Here is a 6,297-nt window from a genome sequence, read left to right as displayed (position 1 = left end):
AAGTGCATTGCAGCCGGAGGAGATTACTTCGAAGGAGACTAGAGTGTCATGTGTGTACTATCAATAAAAGTGTCCATACGAAAAAATATCTGGAAACTTATTGAAGACACCTCGTACATGTTTTTCTGTTTACCAATCTATTAAAATATCGTTAAAAATATTAATAAAATTATCTGATTATTTTTCGTCTGTTCTTCCACGTCTGTATATTTCTCAGATCAACGATTGCGATGTTTCCATTCAGTCTCAAGAAACAATGGACACTCCCTGTAGAAGTAGCTGCACATGCAATTGTGAGGTAACCACACCTCTTCTGAATCGGCACTGCTTGGGTCTAGTGGCAAGGAGAGACCCAAGACTGACTAGAAACAATGCCGAGATAAGCGGAGAGCACATACAAAACCAAAATTCCCAAAATGATCACTTATTTTATTACTGACCAGGCTCAACGTTGCTTAACTTTGGTGATCTTTGGTACGTGATGTACCTCACTCACACAATTGTGATAATTTCATGTTAAAATGTTTTTTTTTATGTTCGTTTAAAGCATATTATTATATCACGTGTCCAAAAAGTTACTGGAGGGTTTTGAACTTAAATAGATTCCAAACCCTTCAGTTTCTTTTTGGACACACCTAGAATAAAAAATAATAACCAAATATAATAAATTATAATTATTCAAATATTTATTGAAAAAAATTATTATTCGACGGTTTATATAAAAAAAATAATAATAATCGATCGATAAACAATATTAAGTATTTCTTTTGCGGCACGTCGAGACCTTTTTTTTTTCTTGTACACTTTTTTTTCATTGTGTGTATATCTTTTTTCTCTGTGCGTATGTGTGTATGCGTTTTTCTTCTTTTTTTTCTTAATTATCTTTTCATTTCGTCTAGTATTTTTTCGTGGTATATTTAATGGACCCTAAAACGTTGTGTTTTTCCGTGGTAACTGAAGTTCTTTTTTTTTCCACACCCACCCTTCTATGAGTGGACTGGTACACGAACACAAAATTAACGTATGTTATGTAGTTCTTATTAGAAGAGATGACGTTATTATATATTTGTTGTTGTTCATATTGGAGACATAGACAGGGTATATATAAAGAGGGATAGGAACATGTAATACACAATGAGAGGGATATAGATATATAGGTAGAAGAGAGATTGACATTTATACAGTTTGACAGTTCTGGGAGTGTTTCTATAAACATTATCTTTCTTTAACACATATATTTTTGAGATGATGATTCTCAGTTCTTTTATCATAAAGAAGGAACCACTCATTACTTAATACTGAGAGGGAGACGCATTCTTAAAATGATAGAGACACATTCTTAGATGAGTTTATACACAAGTTCTTTTTACAGGTGAGTGGAACACAAGTTCTTATAAATGCCTTTGTTTGTTGAACGACACAACACAAGACAGCTGTTAAAACATATGATGACGTCCTTTATTTCTTTGACCGGTCAATGATTTCGCATCAAGGAATTCAAAGTTTCTACATGATTTCAACTTCTACCTTCGCTTCCAAAGGGATGTCATCTCTGTCTGTCCGACCCTATCCCGGCACTGACTTCTCTCTCTAACTGACTGACTGCTCCCCGTTTGTCTCCTAAAGCTTTAACTATATTGAGAACTCATCTCTTACTCATGACGTCATTGCATGACCAAACAACGTGCATATCGATCCCGTGGCCTGACATGCCTCACGTTGTCTAAAACATGCCCAAAACACGTTCATCGTCCACACATGCTTGCAAAGAAGAATTCTCTAACCTAATTTTTCGACATCTACTTTACAAATATGTTGATTATTTTCCTATTTCGTTTCAAATTCGTTATTTTAATTTCATTTCATTTTCATAAACAGAATTGAATCATCAAATTCCTTTTTTATTAACATTACTAACAACGCATTCCTTTTCAATAACATATCTGTATTATTTATTTTAAACTCTCGATTGGAATTCTCCTGAATCTTAATTCCGAACCTAGCTTCCCAGGTTCGAATTCTCGGACTATCCTATCTCATTTTTACTTACTTACAAGAACAGACAACTGTTCTCTAACATCTCGAGAAACAATAATAATCGATCGATAAAAAATATTAAGTTATCGACATACAATAATAATAGGTGGATAAATAATATTAAGTGATCGATAAACAATATCAAGTGATCGATGAACAATATTAAGCGATCGATAAATAATATTAATTGATCGATAAACAAGAATAACAACCGATAAACAATAATAATCGATGTATAAAAATGATTAATTGATCAATAAACAATATTAAGTGATCGATAAACAATAATAAGTGATCGATAAACAATAATAATTAATCTATAAACGATTTCCAACTTACTCTTTATTTCCATGACTGTAACAATATGTAGAAATATAAATGTAATGTGAACAAACACCTTGCTCCACAACTCCCTTTAGTCTATTTTAAGGGTCTAAATAAGCGCTTTGATTTCAGAAGACCAGCGCTCAGTCTGAAAGGGCGCATTCAGAAACACACAACCAACGATGAAATGAATTATAGTGATGAATTTGCATATGCTTTTGATTGATTGATTGATTGATTGATTTTGTTTCACGGCATATCAACCCTTTTCGGGTTATTTAATGTCGAATCCAAAGATTTTGAAGAAAAATTTTTTAATAGATATATTTGTTGTTTTCAAGTCGGTTTCTATTTAACCCATAGTTGGGACCCTAACAGGTACTAGCACTCCGGGACAGAGTGGACCTGGGAGCAATGGTAATTAAAGGGTGGCTCAACACTCCCCAAACCCCGCAAGCTGGGGCCTCACCACTGGATATAGTTTAAGGTCATATCCAGGACCGCATATGCTTTTGTAATGACGAAACTTGTTTTTTGCATGAATGGCACAAGCTTTAAATGCAATAAATTTATCAATAGATTCATGCCGAATAAGAAGTTAAAAACACCATAGCTATTGTAACGTAGCCAATGACGTAATGATGATATAAAGCCAGATAATATCCAATTCAGCGTTCCTATTTATTTGCCTCCCCACGAGGGCAAATGTAGACAAAAGTTCGGTTTTTAATGTGAGGAAAATCCAGCTCCCCCAAAAGGGTCACGCTGGATAGAAACAAAAATAAAAATTACATCAATCTAGAAGGATTTCTCCTCCATTTACCGAGCACAGAAAAGGTGAAGTGTGATATCAGAACAGATACTACACATTGTTCATAGCCAAAAGGACAAGCAATATTCAATTCTGTTGCATATTGAGAGAATAGGCTGACGAAATATCGGTGAATAAAAAGTGAAAAAAAAGAACAGATTCTGTCATAGTAATTACTAACATGGATGCCCGGCGTTGCCCGGGTGTTTGGAGGTGTGTGTTCAGCAAAAAAAAAAAAAAAAAAAAAAAAAAAAAAAAATTAGTGAGCAGACGGGCTCGAACCCGTACCGCGCAGGAGGAAAAGAACGAGAAAAAACAAAACAAAAAAAGTGACGTCTTGGCTGTTGCGTCCATCGCCAAACCGAAAGTGACGAATGTTTAAATTAGTCCATCGAAAACCGGGGATGACTTTCGAAAATATCGGCAAAAAAAGCGATCCCTCCTTGTAGAAAATTTCTCAGTTGAGGATGAAGAGAATTAATGTTTTTAGCCAATTTTTTATATTTGTCGTCCGAAGGATCGAGCTTCAAAACGATAACAATGTCGTGGAAATCCATCGGTTGTGACGAAAGTTTTAGGCATACATACATACATACATACATACATTTAAACAGACAGGCGTGATTTATATTATAGAAGATGATATGCAGACAAATAATATCCATGAAATATATGCCCAAGGATTTCGCCATTTCAGTGTTGCATATTAAGAGAATAGGCTGACGAAATATTTTGCAAGTTATGTCATGGGCGAGAGAAGGTAGCTGAAAAAAATCATCTTACTAGACGTATAAAAAGAGCACTCAGTCTTACAAATAAAATGGCGGAATGTAATTTTTCGCTGTCTGTTGAATCATGATTGAGTCTACGATACTCTCTTTTAATAATGGACTCAGCGTCACCTCCCCCCAAACGTAAGCGATATAGTATCTCATGTGCCGTGTATAACTGCTAAGCTGATTGTAATAAAAGTAAGCACTGGCTCACTTCGAATATGCCTGTGTTGAAAATGACGGCGGAAGGAAGACTTGAAATCGATGATCTTTGAAAGAGTTCTTTAAAATAATAGCTCAATGACAAGTAATTTCGTCCTGCAAAATATACAACTGATCTACGGACTGTAATTTAACATAGGATCAATGAAGCTATCGACGGGGGTTTCCTGTCTAGAGCAATAGCTCTTGACATATCAGAGGCATTTGATAGGGTTTGGCATAAACGTCTTCTCCAACACAAGATTTCCAACTATGGAATATTTGGAAATGTCTTCTCAATCATCAAATTTTTTCTCCCCGATAGGTTTTTACGACTAGTGGTCGATAGGAAGAAATCCGAAGCTCAAAGTATCAACACCGGCGTGCCTCGATGATCTACTCTGGGCCCAGCTCTTTTCCTGATCTTATTCATTGATTTCCAAAGTAACATTCTAAGTTTATTCGTCGACATATACGAGGGGCGTGCAATAAGTAATGCCCCTGGCCCACTTCCCATAGCAGTAGAGCAACGAAACTTGGCACAGTTATTAGTCTTTCCCTACATAGGAACCACCCAGAGTTATGCATTTCTCCCATTGTTTGATGCAGCTCTGGAGACCGATTTTGTAGAACACTGCAGGTTGGTCCTCCAACCACGACGTGACTTCAGAAATCAAGGCTGCATCATCTGAGAAACGCTTTCCTTTCAAAAACAACTTCATGGCTGGGAAGAGGTGAAAGTCAGAGGGTGCAAGGTCAGGAGAGTAGGGAAGATGGGGAAGGATTTCATAATCACACGCCCGTGCTTCTGATCTGGCGACATGCGAGTTGTGGATCGGAGCGTTGTCCTGCATGAGGAGGGTACCTTTGCTGATCTTGCCCCGCCTCTGGATTTTGATAGCTTCCCTTAATTTCCTCAAAAGTGAAGCATAATAGGCTCCTGTAATTGTGGTACCCTTTACCAGGAAATCTGTCATCACTACTCTGTCCTGGTCCCAGAAGACTGTGAGCATAACCTTGCCAGCGGAGGGCTGCACCCTTGCCTTCTTTGGAGGTGGTGAGTCCAAGTCCTTTAACTGGGCTTTGGTCTCTGGATCATAGTGATGGACCCAGGTTTCATCCTGTGTAATCAGTCTTTTGAAGAAATTTGACTCATCTTCTTGGCACATCTCCAAATTCATCCTCGAGCACTCGACGCGTTCTCGCTTCTGGAATGGTGTAAGCAACCTGGGAATCAATATGACAGACACCTTATGCATATACAAATAGTCATGAATAATAGTTTCCACAGACCCTGTACTAATATTGACATCTTGGGCTATTTGGCGAATAGTAATGCGCCGATCTTCCAAAATAGCAGCCTCAACTTGACGGACAGATGCCTCATCAATGGCAGAAGGGGGGGGGCGACTTCCGGCCATGTTTGAATTCACGATGCCAACATTTTACAAGGTCATATGATGGGGCATTATCACCATAAGTTTCTTTCATTTCATCAAAAGTCTCCTGTGGTGTGCGTCCTTTCAAATACAAAAACCGGAGCAAATACAAAAACCGGATCGACATTCAACAGGCTCCATTTCACACCTGACTCAGTTCAAACACCTGTAAAACAGAAACCACAATTAGTTCAGAGCTGTAATTTGCAACATAACCCGTAGAGTTATAAATCATTGCACATGCAAAATTTCAGCTAAATCAGACAACTGGAAGTGGGGCAGAGGCATTTCTTATTGCCCGCCCCTCGTATGTAGATGATACTATCATTTATGGCAACACTTCAAAACCCAATAACGACCAAGCTCTCTGAAACTCTCTCCTCGTAGTTTGAGCATGTAGTGCAATTGGGGTAAAAAGAAGGTTAATTTTAACGGATCAAAAACCAAGCTTCTATAATTTCACCATAAACGCCCTGATCCCCAATTGGCTCTAATTGGCATGGATGCCTCTCTTCTCATAGAAGCTTCCTGTTTGGACAAGCTTCTGGGTCTGACCTTCATTTCAACATGTAATGGAAGACTTACATCAAATCTGTTGCCAAAGTCGTCGGAAAAATGATGGTATCTCACTCCTTACTTAATCCTCTATCTTTATAAGAACCAGATATATCCTAAAATGTAATAGTGTTGCTACATCGACGAAATGTAGCAT

Source organism: Euprymna scolopes, chromosome 29 (genome assembly GCF_053919585.1).
Source record: "Euprymna scolopes isolate OS-2025 chromosome 29, ASM5391958v1, whole genome shotgun sequence".
Lineage (NCBI taxonomy): Eukaryota > Metazoa > Mollusca > Cephalopoda > Sepiida > Sepiolidae > Euprymna > Euprymna scolopes.
This window is presented reverse-complemented; position numbering follows the sequence as displayed.